At 39.8% G+C, this 15522-nt stretch overlaps 1 protein-coding gene across 1 annotated transcript in view; it reads left to right on the top strand.

The window, feature by feature from the left end:
- Positions 1-14099: 14099 nt before the first annotated feature.
- LOC140238152 (dynein axonemal heavy chain 6-like) overlaps positions 14100-15522 on the top strand; it is a 63371-nt gene continuing 61948 nt past the window's right edge. Inside the window, exon 1 of the mRNA XM_072318091.1 lies at positions 14100-14182. The gene's annotated coding sequence lies outside the window, so the exon portion shown is untranslated. The remainder of the gene's footprint in view (positions 14183-15522) is intronic.

Raw genomic sequence — 15522 nt, forward strand, 5'->3', positions numbered from 1 at the left:
CGTTTGAGGCGAGACCCCAACTTCCACAAAGAAAGTGGGGTGCTATACCTCGTTAAAGATTTTTCATTTGGGAGTCGAAGTATTTGTCCATTGCAAATACCCCCCTGGTAAACTTTCTGCTCAGGAGTGACAAACCTGGAGGCCAAGCCAGGGTTTGACGACTCCAGCAGCTGTCGTATTACGTAAGAGCATGATAAGGATATCTGCCTGTGGCACTGTGGCAGACCATTCAAAGTGAACTCAATTTTCTCTATCCTTTTTAAAGTTTTCAATTTTATATTCTATTGAGAAATTCTATGGTCATACATTTTACATTTCGAACGAAAAAAATTGACCCGTAAATAACGAAAATACAGGAATAAGAAGGAGAGCATTGCCAGTTTGCCAGTCTACACTCACACACACACGCACCATGGAGCTACATAGCCCATGACAAAACCAAAACAATCTCCTCCTCGCGGTACCCCCCCCCCCCCCCCCCCGGCGCTGTGGCAATGACTGATGCTTAGATTAGGCCAGGTGTTTTATATCTTTGGTTTTTAAGTCATTGATTGCCAAGATATACACTGGCATTATTTACGGGGGTGTAGCCTCTTCAAACGAGAGATTTGCGTCATGTCTGCGATAAATTGGAAGTTGCAGAGGGCCTGTCTTTGAAGCCAATGATTTTTATCATTGTTACCATGGTACGTTGGAGAGGGAGGTAACTGGTCTTGAAGGAAAATTGTTGGTGTCAAGCCAAATGACGCCAAAGTGACATTGTTAATGCCCCTTATCAAAAGATAGACATAAACCACACACATTGCTTATAACTCACACATATGTCATGCAAACTTGCCCTTGGCAGTTAAAAGTGCTCTGTAGAAACATCCAGGTGTGTGCAAAGAGTGAGATTTCAGCTGTGGTCCAAACCTCAATGCTCAGACAGAGAACTAACCCTTGTTTTTTTTTTTCATGTTCTAAAATCTAATGGAATTATGGGAGCATTTAGGCTTTTTTTTTTTTTTTTTTTTTGTTTTGTTTTGCTTTGCTTTAGATTGGATTACCATGTAATTTCTACAGGCACTTTTGATGTGCCTAGCCAAGTAAGGAACATTCACTCCTAAGGATGACAGTGATCTCATTTTTGGAAGCAGGGTTTTCCAGCTCACCTGAATGTGTGCCATTAAAAACCACCACCAGCTACAACAAAACACAGTCTGATATTGGGGCAACACTTCTAGTGAGCTCTGCTAATTTTGCAAGCTCCATATCTACAACAGTACAACCAAAATCTGAAGCGAACAGCATACTACAAGCACAACTAAAGTTATTATCCATTTCATTTATTATCCATTTCAACTGAAATTTGCTGGTACAATCTCTCTCCATTGCTGTGTGATCAAGTAGCACACTGCACCAATATTGCTAAGTCATGATCATTTTTAGAGGATATTTCCAGTAAACTATCAAAGCCACAAAGACAAAACTGTATGCTTTGACTTTATTAAGAAAACATCTTCTGTTATATGTATTTGCTATTCACCCATTTCTGCCAGTCAATCATCTCAAATGTAAGTCCAGCCAAGAAAAAGGTTACAAGTACTCTTGTTTACATGTAGTTTGGGTTTAGAGCCACTTGTATGTTTTTGTGTTGGTATTATGATAGATACTATGGCTGTAAGAGAGTGTAGAGCTCAAGAACTAGTTATATGTACAGCAGGAAGTGAAAAATGACTTGCCATTTTTAAGTATCTGATTCCAAGAAAACATTGACTTAGATAGCAATGACTCAATGTTATCTCAGCACCACCACAAAGTCCTGCAGGAATTGCATGAATGATAAAAAGGTGATTGCACTTGGGTCAAGTCAAATGTGAAAAGATGCAGCTGTGAAAGTTTTGAATGACATAATTGATGCAGAGAAAGAATAAGAATGTCACAAATTTTGTAACATCTCCAAAGTAAACTAGAGATTGTAATTTGTCATCACTGACAAATTAAGGTGATCCGATTTTTTTTTAAATCAATGATTCAAGTCCTGATCGCAATAGGCATGGCCATGCAGGTTTCATCTGTGTTCAGAGACATTGGCCGTGTGATGTTTGGATTCTCATTTAGAAACGGGAATCATATCTGCCATCTTTGGTACCAAATCTGTATACACTATAACGAAGCAAGCGCGCCGGAACACTTCTGGTTTTGGGGGGGCAAAATCTCGACGGGGACTTCTTTCGACGGGGGGTGTGGAAAGGGGGATCCCCCCCCCCCACACACACACACACACACTGTAGGGAGCTTTTGTAAAACAGAGTATAAAAGTCACGTTTATAGACCATTTAAAAGAAAAAAATTTAAGGAATTAAACATAGTAAAAAAAAATGATCAGTGCGAAGGACTATGATTATTACATACGGGAGTACATAATAACGTGATGGTGTGAGATCCTCGGCGAGGGAGCGAAGCGACCGAGCGGGGGGGAGGGTGTGGGAGGGGGAAAACCCCCTCCCATGGTAGGGACTTTTTGTAAAAACAGAGTATAAAAGTCGCGTTTATAGAGCATTTAAAAGCAAATTTCTAGGGAATTAACATATTGAAAAAACCAGTTTGAAGGACTATGATCATAACATATGGGAGTACATAATAATGTGATGGTGTGAGATCCTTGGTGAGGGAGAGAAGCGACCGAGCGGGGGGAGGATGTAGGAGGGGGATACCCCCTCCCACGGTAGGGACTTTCTGTAAAAAACAGAGTATAAAAGTCGCTTTTATAGAGCATTTTAAAGTAAATTTCTGAGGAATTAAACATAGTTAAAGAAATCACTGCAAAGGACTATGATAATAACTTATGAAAACTTTTCATTTTACTATAAGTACGGGCAGAACGAGCGAGCCACTTTCACTTTGCCATTTATCTGAAATGTACTCATTAAAAACTTAAACGTGATCGCATCATTCGAACAATAAAAAGTATCCTTATACTGCTGGAAAGCAAAGAAGAAAATGAAAAATGTAAGGTTTACTAAAGGTATGTTTCAGCGGGCACACTCGAGGACACGAGGCTACCATCTATACACTTTACTCATAAGTTACTATTAGTGTATAGATACAATAATGTATGTTGTTAGTGTATTATAATTTTCGCCCCGTTAGGGGCGAAAATTTTGCATTTTCAGTTATGAAATTACAACATTTAGACAAGAAATATGCCTTTATTGTTCATTTTGGTCTTTAAATAAGTGATTAATTATTTGTTACAGGGGGCACTTTGGGGGGGCAAAAACTCGTTTTGCCCCCCCAACATTTTGTTTGGGGGGGCAAGTGCCACCCCTGCCCCCCCCCCCCCCCCCCACTTCCGGCGCCCTTGTAACGAAGATACAGCAACAAGTACATATGACCTTTGACCCCACTTTGCACAACCTAGATGGCATCTGAGCAAAAAGTGGTTATTTTGTGAAATAATTCTTGTAACATGATCTTTGCGTGTGCAAAATATGGGAAAGATAAGACATGTATTCACCAAGATACAGGATGAAACATTTGTGACCTTTGACCCTAATTTACATACCCAAGATGTTGTCCGATCAAGTAGTTGTTATTTTATGAAATAATGTACGTGACATGAACTAAACATGTGCAAAATATGGGGGTGATAGGGGCTGTTTTTCTTGAGTTATTGCAAAGAAAGTTGCAGAAACATAGAAATAGCTCAATACATCGAAGATAAGCTTTAATTTCAACCAAGTATTGTAACATGATCCCGACATCATATGAAAAAACAAAGGGCACGGAACGATAGCGCAAAGTCTCAGTTACAACATATTAAAATCTGAGAAAAATTCACCGAAGGGTAAGTGAGCTAGTGCTTGATAAACACAATCATGTCAATTTTCACATCTAGAAAAATTCCCTCCCATAGAGATAACACGTCATAACGAAGAAACAGAAAGAAGTACAGATGACCTTTTGACACCACTTTACACAGACAAGATGGCATCTGAGCAAAGAGTGGTTATTTTGTGAAATGATTCTTGTAACATGATCTTTGCGTGTGCAAAATATGGGAAAGATAAGACATGTATTCACCAAGATACAGGATGAAACATTTGTGACCTTTGACCCTAATTTACATACCCAAGATGTTGTCCGATCAAGTAGTTGTTATTTTATGAAATAATGTACGTGACATGAACTAAACATGTGCAAAATATGGGGGTGATAGGGGCTGTTTTTCTTGAGTTATTGCAAAGAAAGTTGCAGAAACATAGAAATAGCTCAATACATCGAAGATAAGCTTTAATTTCAACCAAGTATTGTAACATGATCCCGACATCATATGAAAAAACAAAGGGCACGGAACGATAGCGCAAAGTCTCAGTTACAACATATTAAAATCTGAGAAAAATTCACCGAAGGGTAAGTGAGCTAGTGCTTGATAAAGACAATCATGTCAATTTTCACATCTAGAAAAATTCCCTCCCATAGAGATAACACGTCATAACGAAGAAACAGAAAGAAGTACAGATGACCTTTTGACACCACTTTGCACAGACAAGATGGCATCTGAGCAAAGAGTGGTTATTTTGTAAAATGATTCTTGTAACATGATCTTTGCGTGTGCAAAATATGGGAAAGATAGGACATGTATTCACCAAGATACAGGATAACATTTATGACCTTTGACCCTAATTTACATACCCAAGATGACGTCTGATCAAGTAGTTGTTATTTTATGAAATAATGTTCGTGACATGAACTAAACATGTGCAAAATATAGTGGTGATAGGGGCTGTTTTTCTTGAGTTATTGCACATAAAGTTGTAAAAAGAAAGAAATATTACAATACATCGAAGATAAGCTTTAATTTCAACCAAGTTTTTTCACGTGATCCCGACAACGTATGAAAAAACGAATGACACACTTACAATAGCCCCACGTCTCAGCTACAACATATTAAAATCTTAGAGAAATTCACCGAAGCATAAGTGAGCTAGTGCTCAATAAAGATAGTCATGTCAATTTTCATTTCCATAAAAATTGCACTCCCATAGAGATTACACGTAAACTGGTCAAATTTGACAAGGTTACCTTCAATCCATTTTTTCGAGGTGATGTCGTCATCTAATCAAAATTGTGTAATCACATTTATGAAAGAGCATTTTATAAGCTACAACATATTGAAATTTAGGTGAAAACTGGCAAAGGATAAGTGAGATACGCTCGAGCAAACTTGAAATTTGATGACGTCATTTTGAAAATTTACTTTTTTTACTTTATTAAGAAATTTGATATCTTTCAATCATTTTGTCAGCATAGCCAGCCCATGAAATGACATGTACAACTCATCAGCTTTCAGAATATGTCAAGAAAATGGGGGGTCACCATCCATCCTGACGAGTAAAATCCACTTTAAAATTGGCGGTTTTTTGGCATAGTTGCACTGTGTATCCCCATTGACGCACGCGCAGAATTTTGAATTTGACGGGCCCGTATGACGTCATATTGAATCGGATCGACTTGAAACTTGGTATTAATATTCCTTGACATTTCGGACAACCGATCCGTGTGAAAAAATTGAAAATTTCTATTTCATATGAGCTGTGCGTGCGAATATGTGCGCGCGCGTACGCGTCCGTTCAATTTTTCAATTTTTCAAAAAATGCTCCAAATGGTCTGAAACGTGCGCAAAAAAATTTTGAGCTCGATTTGAGCATACAAATATTTCAACGCACGCGTACGCGCGCGTTTTGAGACAAAAATGAATTTTGAGAATATGAGTAGAATTCGCATGACTTGAAATATATGTGACGTAAATTTCATTGAAATATTCTATTCCATTAATGAGATATGCATGAAAATGTGTTTTCATATAATGACGTCATAGTGACGTCACGGTCGACTGATCACTGATTTTACTTGTGCTGTCGTCTTTGCGACATGATACATACAATGTATATGGTATAAGTTTGACATTGGGAGGCAATGCACTTTCTGAGCTAACCTCTGCACAACTTTTGAGGAGAAATAAAGAAAGAAACAAAGAAAGAAGAAAGATTCAGTACAGATACAGAAGGTGATCCGAGAGGATACTCGGATCACCTAAATATAGATAGGCATAGATTTACATGATTATGTGGCCATGTCTAGAGTACTACAGAGCGACTACCAGGATTGCATTAGTATTAGCGCTCCTGAAGTGCTCTGTACCCTGTATAAACAGTCATCAATGTTTAGAGCACTCCTGAAGTGGTATGCGACACAAACATTCCTTGTTTTACAGTATGTCAGAGTGTTTCATGAGCGCTCCTGTACCAAACTTTGTGTATAAATGGGGTATCTTAATTTTGAGGTCAACCTGACAGTGACTGACTTCAAGTTTGGGATCATCTTCAGTGTGAGCGATGAGATGGCACTAACACCAGCCTGAAATAGCTCTGAACTTCAAATCACCCGATGTCAGGCAATGTCTAGTAATTTTTAGATTCGATGTACTTTGGATACTGAAAGGGATAGTGCAGTATTGGTGGAGATGAGAATTTGGCTTTAAACTTTTTGCGAGATACCAACAAAGCACTTATGCTATAGTACAGAGCATACCATTTTAAGGGGAATTCAAAATTTATTTGATGGAAATCGGGTTTGGAATGACTGCAACATCCAAAAACAAAGTAAAACAAAGCGATCGTAATAAAGTGTGGGTCCCACACTTTATTAGAATCGCTCTTTTTTGGATATCTCAGCCATTTGAAAACCAATTTTCATCAAATAAACGTTGAATTCGTCATAGAATTACATGCTCTTTCATATTTCATAAAAGGTTTCTCATTATCTCACCAAAAAATGTGAGAAACCTGAAATTAGGTCTCAACCAAAACTATACTATCCCTTGAAGATTGACTATTTTTGTCAATGAAACATTAAATGAGAATGAACAGAATTGTTTAAGACATCCAGAGCTATAGATAGGGCTTTCACTAGGCTTTTCAACATTGTAATCAGACTGTATCGTTAGTGCATGGTGGGTGCAATGTGGGTTATGTTTGTGAAAAAAAAAAAAAATCGCTATTATCAGGTCATTTTACTTCTAGACAAGTTATGTTTAGGAAAAAACAACACCTATTATCAGGTCATTTTACATCTAGCCATGGGTGAAAGGAAACCCCAGTAAGGGTAATCTGGCACGATTAGCCATTTCAAGCTTTATCTTGGTGTCTACAGGTTATCTTGCAGTCAGTTCTTGGCAATCAGCAAATGTAATATTTTCTTCCTTCTTTCTCTTTTAGTACCTCGGGTAATATTAATGTTTATGGCTAGTCATACATGTTTTAGATTTATTTGTATCCTTAGTGATGGGTACATAATGTAAGTATGAACACCATCAATGTCTTAGATGTGATTTTACTTCCCTGATACACAACAATTATTCCAGCTCTGTGTTTTTCCCACCAAATTGCACTGAATCCTAACAATGGTTACTAGCAGGTATTTACAGCCAAACCTGCCTAAGTTAGTAGACACCTGTCCAAGTGGCCACCTACAGTATACGGCCCCTGAAAAAACTCCCTGTGAGAAAAGCCATGTTGAAGATTCTGTGCATTATAGTGGCCACCTGTCTAACATGGCCAGTGGCCACTTATTTTGTATCCCGTGGTAAAATCTAATCTGTGTATAGTGAGTGCCTATTGGCTGTATTAATAAGCACATTGTCAACAGCATCTCCATGCAAAGCTTAAGGGGACTGGCTGATATTGCTACAACACACATTTCCCATAGACACCTATCCGAGTATGCTCAGGACTCGTTTTCAACAAGTTTAAAACCGTGAATTGAATGAGTGCAGCAATTTCAATAGAACGCATCAGTGAAAATTTGAGGAAAATCAGACAATCCGTTCAAAAGTTCTGAATGTTCTGTGTACCGTAGTCATTGCTGGATGAGAAGACTATTCCAGGTTATGATGTCACATGCATAGAACGATATCAGGAAAGTTAAAAAGAATTCCAAACAACATTTTTTTTTTTTTTAAAGTGCACATTCCCTCAACTTGTTACTGATGAATTTTAAGGGTAATATCATTCCCCTGCCATCTGAAAGAGGCAAGTCAAATGCTCTAAGTTTAATAATCGAGGAAGGTGAAAATATCTTGAATTTTCTTATTTTCTTACAACATTCTACGCATGTGACATCGCATGCTGTAGTAGTCTTCTCATCCAGCAATGGTGGCAATAAAACTTCAAAAGTTCATTTATAACTTTGGAATGGATTATAGAATGTCACTGATGTTCTACTAATATTGCTGCTATCTCTCAATCTGCATGTACATGTACATAATGTATTAAAGTGAACTCGTCATTAAAGCTTTGCCCTGATGTAGCTATCACGTGCAAATAGGTAGTTGGAGAGTGAAACCAGGGAGGTGGGACCTCCCTGGTGAAACAGATGCAGGCAATCACCAGCTGGCAGTTTCAGCTTTTTCCCATGCAGTGTTTGCGGCACGATGTCACTGTAATAGACACATAAATGTGATACTGATAAGGTGATACTGATACATAAGGCCGTATCACCTAGTTCAAGGGCAATCAACCAATTGTTAATTAACCCATTCCGTATGGGAACCTGGTAGCCTTTCCATTAAGTCTATGGGCATTTCAGAATTCAGTATGGAATGGAATTCAGTATGGAATTCAGTAAGTCTGCATGAAAAAACAAAACAAAACAGGTGGGTAGAACAGCAGAATGCAAAGCCAGGTGTGCAATAATTTATGCAACAAGTACAACAACTAAACTGGAAAAGAAGAGAGAGAGGAGACTTACATGTACAAAGAAAAATGACACAATACCGGTAATATGGATACTAAAACCAAACCTAACATTTTTCTAAATGATTGATAATGACAAATCCAGAGGCCACTTTGTGTAGTTTGTGAAAACAAGCAGCACACTACAGACATCAGGCAAGGCTAAACTGTACACACAACACACCTTTTCACATGCACTTGAAACTAAAGTGTTTGTATATTTTTATTCATGCTTTTTTCAATGCAATGTACAAAAAAAAAGAAAAAAAAAGAAGTGTGAATTCATGTGCATGGATCAAAAAAAAAAAAAGAAAGAAAAAAGAAGTTCATTCTCGTAGTGCACATTGAGAATCAGATGCAAAAATTAATCCAGCTTGATTTTTTTTTAAATCTCTCGCCACAAAATATCGGATACCCTGTGCAATGTGTGTGAACTGCACACAATGAAACCGTCAATTTTTTTCAATCCCTTATGCAACTCCCAACATCAGTGTTTCCCCACGCTCAGATAACTGGGTCCATGCTCTGGAAATTATTTTAGGCATGCGCAGTTTTAGCCCGACCAGATGCTGTGCTTTGCACAGTGTCAGACAGACAGAGCCTCACCATCAAAGTGGGGAACCACAACTACAAAACTTATAACAATAAGTTTTGTAAGTTCGTGAGTGCATGCTTATATTACAGAAGGTACAATTGTACATAAGTCCATAGAGAGCCCTAACGATAAGTCCATTGAACAAAAAAAAATGGCACTTTCTAGCACAATCCCCGACCGTCGGGGTTCATCGTTGCAGAATTCAAAATGGCGCATTGACCACTCAGCAAATGCAAATTATGAGCGCACATGCGTGGCTGGAAGTGCAGCGATCTACTGAGTGCGTGCGCTCTTCGGTATTATAAAATGGGTTCATGAATGTAGCCAATAGGAATCGCTGAAATGAGTCACATGTTCTTTGATTATTCTAGTCCCATCGCACTGCGTGTTAAATCCTATTGCCGATCGTCTGTGCGCGCGGCGTCTCCTTTGAATTGCATACATACAGTACGCGCTGTCAATCCTGTAAACAACTTCTAGTTCGGGCTGCCGGCTGGCCAGTCTTTCTTCCCTTGTGCATAACATGTGTGGCGTGCCTTGGGCGTGCGTATACTCTTACGTACACTTTGTACAGTACAGCAGACCAAGCGTTGTGGGACCGGACGCGTACATGGAGTCACTTTGAAGGGCAACCAACGATTTAGCAGGTTAATCCTCATGCCGTTTTCAGAGTATGTTGTCTAGTAGGCCTATATGAGGAGTCTATATGAAGTCTTTAAAGATAATATAAAATTTTGGTATTACCTCAAAAGTTTCCCTGAATTTCCTTGTCTTAGTTTGTGTTTCAGGTTAAAGTACCTTTCATATAACTAACACTGTGAGACTTACTCGCCCGAAAGTGCTCTCATATCTTAGTAATCATTCAATAATGGTTTCGTACCAGAGCCGCCGCCGTACGACGGCGGCGAGGTAGTACACGTATTGTGCGAGATAACTGCAACCAGCAGTGTGCAGCCCCATACGCACACTGTGTAGCTAGCTGCGACCAGCAGCCCCATATGCATAGCTAAATGGGGCTTCGCATTGTAGCTTACAGGATCATGACAGATTTAGTATCGCGGGTAAATATCAACTTTAAATCCAAAAATTTCTTCAATTTGAAGACTTAACAGTTAAGTTGAAGTATTGAAAACAGGCTTTGGGCAACGTTTGGTTTTGCCAATAGTCCCTTTCTGTTCGAATTGATGACTGAATGTGACTCGGTCGAGAGGACCTTGGGAGAGCTACACTGAATTGACGGCCAGCGCATGCGCACACAAACATCTTATCCGTTCATGGATTTGAAATTTGTTCGCATGTGATGTGTGCGTATGCGCTGGTCGTAGTAATCAGTGTATGTAGCTCTCCCAAGGTCCTCTCGACAGAGTCACATTCAGTCATCAATTCGAACAGAAAGGGACTATTGGCAGAACCAAACGTTGCCCGAAGCCTGAAGACTTCAACTTAATTGGTAAGTCTTCAAATTGAAGAATTTTGTGGATTTTAAGTTGATATTTACCCGCGATACTAAATCTGTCATGATCCTGAATGCTACAATGCGAAGCCCCATTACGCTATGCGTATGGGGCTGCTGGTCGCAGTTAATTGCATGATTACTAAGAAATGAGAGCACTTTGGGGCAAGTAAGTCTCACAGTGTTAGTTATATGATAGATACTTTAACCTGAAACATGGAAATTCAGGGAAACTTTTGAGGTACCAAAACTTTTTATTATCTTTAAGGTAAAGGGTGCATATTCTATGTAAAATAAGTAAGTTTTCATGCGGGAACTTAAGTGTCCGGAGACCCAACCCCCCATCATACTTATACTGTATGTGCGGGATTTCCGAGTGCGACGTGCGTAAATGTTTGGGACGAACATCTTCGGACGTCTTGACCCACAAAGGTACGTGAAAAACGCTGAAAAATACTGTTAGTTTTGGAATTTTTGACCCATTTTATAAAACAAATGATGCACAGGATTATTTCGTGGCGTTAGTGGAGGCGTAGCTCACTCTCGGGTATTTACAATGTAGTGCAACATGCACGAGGCGAAGCCTCGTGCATGTTTCACAATTGTAAATACCCTCGAGTGCGCTATACGCCACTAATGCACTCTATCCTGTGCATCATTTGTATAGCAACACGCACGGTCCGATCGCGTGAACTCTCGATTATCAGATGTACCGTTCGCACATGCTGCATATAATCTCCATTTTCAGTAAGTTGCGAAATGTGTATGTCAATATCGATAACAAAGCTATGTAGCGTCATTAATGAAGATTACATTTAATGAGTTTGACATGACAAAAACTGACATCAAGTATCAAACCTCAAAGCGATGGTAAAGCGACTGCTGAGTTCTCTTTGTGTTGTGGGCCGTTCCGGTACAGCCCTGTCGCTCTTAATACAGCGACTGGGCTGTGTATAGTTAGTGCAGTTAAGAAATTTAAAGCACTTCATTTGCAGGCAAGTGATTTTCTCTTTATTCTTATCATTTTTTTTTTTTATTTTTGTGGCATGAAATGACAATGTAAATGGTGGCACATAAAATAAATGTTTGTAGATCTACGTATTGCACTCCTGTGTGTGGATACAGTTCACAAATAAAAGGGTTGTGGGCAACTGGACTAATGTAAATTAACAAAGAGACCCAGAAGATTAATGTTTCGTATCACAAGAGTCAGCAAGAGTCAGCCCATTATAAACATGTCACTCACAATCATAATCACATGCCTCTCAAACAATACACAGCCCTGTTGCTGTACACAAGTGTGAATGCCTCTCAAACTATTAAACACAGATTGCTGTAATGTCAACAAGGTAGATTGTTAATCAACAAAGCAACACTCGCACCAAGTTGCAGACTGCTGTTCACACAAGTAGTACCAGTAGGCGTTTTCACATCAGCCTGATGTTTTGAAATAGCACACTATTTTCTGACTTGGGAAATTAACCCAATCACAAAATAGCGCGCTATTTGATAATAAATGTGAATACAAATTAGTGCGCTAATTTTATCGCTCTGATTGAGAAAATTTCTCGAGTCCAACTCGGGAAATTTCCGCAAATAGCGGGATAATTTGCAAACTAGCACGCTATTTGATAATGTGAAATCGCCTCAAGAAATTAGCGTGATGCATCCCATCAGGCCTTGCAAGCGTGTGTGATCCGACCGGCAATGCACCATGGCAGTGAGGAGAAGAAATGAGCGGTTCCTTCTCTTCACAAAATTCGAAGCATCGTTCATGATTCCTCTCCTCATGATGTCTTCTCTTTCGCATCATAATATTACTTGATATGCAGGGTTTCGTCAACTTCCATGACCAATGAATGAATACAATAAAACACAAAACTGAACAAATCTAGAGCAGGAAATCAGTGAGATCGCGTGGTGTAATCGATCAATCGGTTGAGGCAACCCGCACACATAAATGGCGATCACGCGGGGAATTTTTTTGAAAGTGCGCGCTCTAGATCTACTGGTATACCCGACACTGTTTGCGCATGCTCAGCTGTCGAATTAGCTCGAAAAAAATTTCAGGCTAATTCTCTTCGGGCTGATGTGAATAGGAAATGAAATAGCACGCTAAATTGCGATCGCGAAAAATATCTCGAGCTTGGATTCTTATCGGCTGATGTGAAAACGCCTATTGAGTACAGTAGCTACAGACAGTTTCTGGTCATCTTGACCGAAAGATCAGTTGTATCTGGTCATCGGGGATATGTTCTGTGGAGACTGCGTCTGGCTTCACGGAATAAAGACTGATAAAGTAAAAAAAATAAAAGACTCCTCCGGACAGACAGATTCATCTGTCTACACAGTTTCTATTCTAGACGTCTTCTAATATTAGCTTTTACCGTTTAGTGTTTGAATAGAACTCTAACGTTACTTAAATTATCCTGTCCCATTGACCTTGTATATTGTAGATCTAACAGTGTTACTGTTATGGGTCCTGGACACTGCTATTGCTAGAAACTGACAACTATGAACTATTTCTAACGTTACAACTACATTGTAACAGAACATGACCATGATTACCGGTGCTACAATTTACGGCTCCCAATTTACAAACAAATATAATTACTTGCACAGAATTTTACATCACCTTTAAATGTATATATATCACCTTTATATGTCAGGCAGCAGAGTAGATGGTCTATTTACCTTCTCATGCATTTACGGCATTTACCACATCGCTTTTGTCGGCCAACATCTGAATGAAACTGAAGCTCCTCACTGGGTGACCTCAGCTCAGGTCAGGGCAAATTTTTCGGAGCTGAGCTGTGTATTAATATTAACGTTAGCGTTATTACAACTAAACGGTGGTTTTTACTCCTGCTTGTCTAGCTGGAGCTGGTGATCAAGTTGGGGAGGAAGATTTTCTGTGTAAGCATGTCTTTCTCTCCGATGGCCCACAAATTCATGCTGACTTTACGCCTTTGCAAATCAAACTAAAAGCTAGTTGTGTTGTGCATTATGTGCACCGCAGTGACAGCTAGATTTTTCAGATAGAGCGAGCCAGCGAGCCGAAGAGAAGGCCAGGGAACATGCAGGGGCCTCCGTATGGGTGGTGGTGGATGGATGGTGGTACATTGTACATGGTACGTACGGTACGTTTACAAAAACATTGTATGGTAAATGAACGTTGAGGGAGGCAAACATATGCGTGAACTCGGATCTGTCGATCCCAAAAGGATCTAGCATCGGGCAACTTCGGCAAACTTCGTCAACTTGTGTTGCCATGGTCCGAAGAAGCGAATCAACATGGCGGAGTAAACGATGCGAAGAGAATTGGATGGCATTTTCGAACGAACGGTAAATCATTGGGTAAGCATTGAAACCTGCCCTACACTCTCACTTTCTCTTGGATTCTGTTTATGGTTGGCATTTATCTCTTTTTGATCTAGGTGTTGTTACTGCAACATTTGATTTGATAATTCGTCGCGATCGCGATCGTATATCAAATGTCAATCAGCAGCTAACGCGAGCTCGTTTCTGCTGCTCCTTGTGATGATTCGCCGGAGACTGTCGAGAGACTTACGGGCTGCAGTCCCTACCTCTGCTGGTGTCTGACGGACTGGGGCGCAGAGCAGAGCAGCGCGATCTGATATGGGCTACACCGCGTACCGGCATAGATCACAAACTAGAAAGATCAAACGCTCAACAAGCTGCTTGTTCTATTTTAGCTTAGGCTTGACAGAAAATGATTAGAAATCTAGGCCCCTCTGTGATAGGTGTGTATTTGTCTAAATCTAGTGCCGAACTTGGACGTCTTGGACTTGTTTGGGCTCCTCATGCATAAAAGTGCCTGTTAGTACAAATCTGTGACATTGTTACAAGTATGAATAGGAAGCTGTTTACAAGAATAAGGAGGCAATGCCAATATGGACTCAAATAAGTGGAGTGGCCCGGCTTTGTGAAGCCAAAATCCTGTATGCTATCTATACTAGAATAGGTTCCTACACTAGGTTTCGTGAGTCTACTACTATCGACTCGGTATCGTATTCTACTCATTGACCACCTAGTCTAGGTATAGGGTCTATGTACATTTATGTAGATCAACTACCTTTCCTGCAATGGCTTTCTTTTGTATGAAATATATGCATGTAGCGATGTATAGTAGAGTCTAAGGTAACTATACACAGCCCAGTCGCTGTACATGGTACGTCGCGACAGGGCTGTACGCGCGCGACCACCAACCACTAGGAGAGCGACGTAATCGTATTACGATAGCTTTGAATTTTGATACTTAACATCATTTTTGTCACCTCAAACTCAACGAGTATACTTTTCAATATTTACTCTACATCTGATGCTATCAGTATTCAAATGTACGCAATGAAACTTACCGAAATTGATCATCATATCCAGCATGTCCACACGGTACACAATCTTTCACGCCAGGCCTAACTATACACAGCCCAGTCGCTGTACATGGTACGTCGCGACGTACCGACGGTCAGGAATTGCGCCAGAAAGTGTCATTTATTTGTTCCACGGACTTATCGCAAGTGGTCTCCATGGACCCAGTGTGGCGAACTATTCTTCTGTAATAGAAACATGCATTTAACGTGAGTAAAGTATTCTGTTTAAAGGAGAAAAGTATACATTTTCCTAAGTTTTGTAGTTGTGTTGAGGTTCCTCACTTTGAGGCTGCATGCCGCGCT

This window comes from Diadema setosum, chromosome 14 (assembly GCF_964275005.1).
Source record: "Diadema setosum chromosome 14, eeDiaSeto1, whole genome shotgun sequence".
Classification (NCBI taxonomy): domain Eukaryota; kingdom Metazoa; phylum Echinodermata; class Echinoidea; order Diadematoida; family Diadematidae; genus Diadema; species Diadema setosum.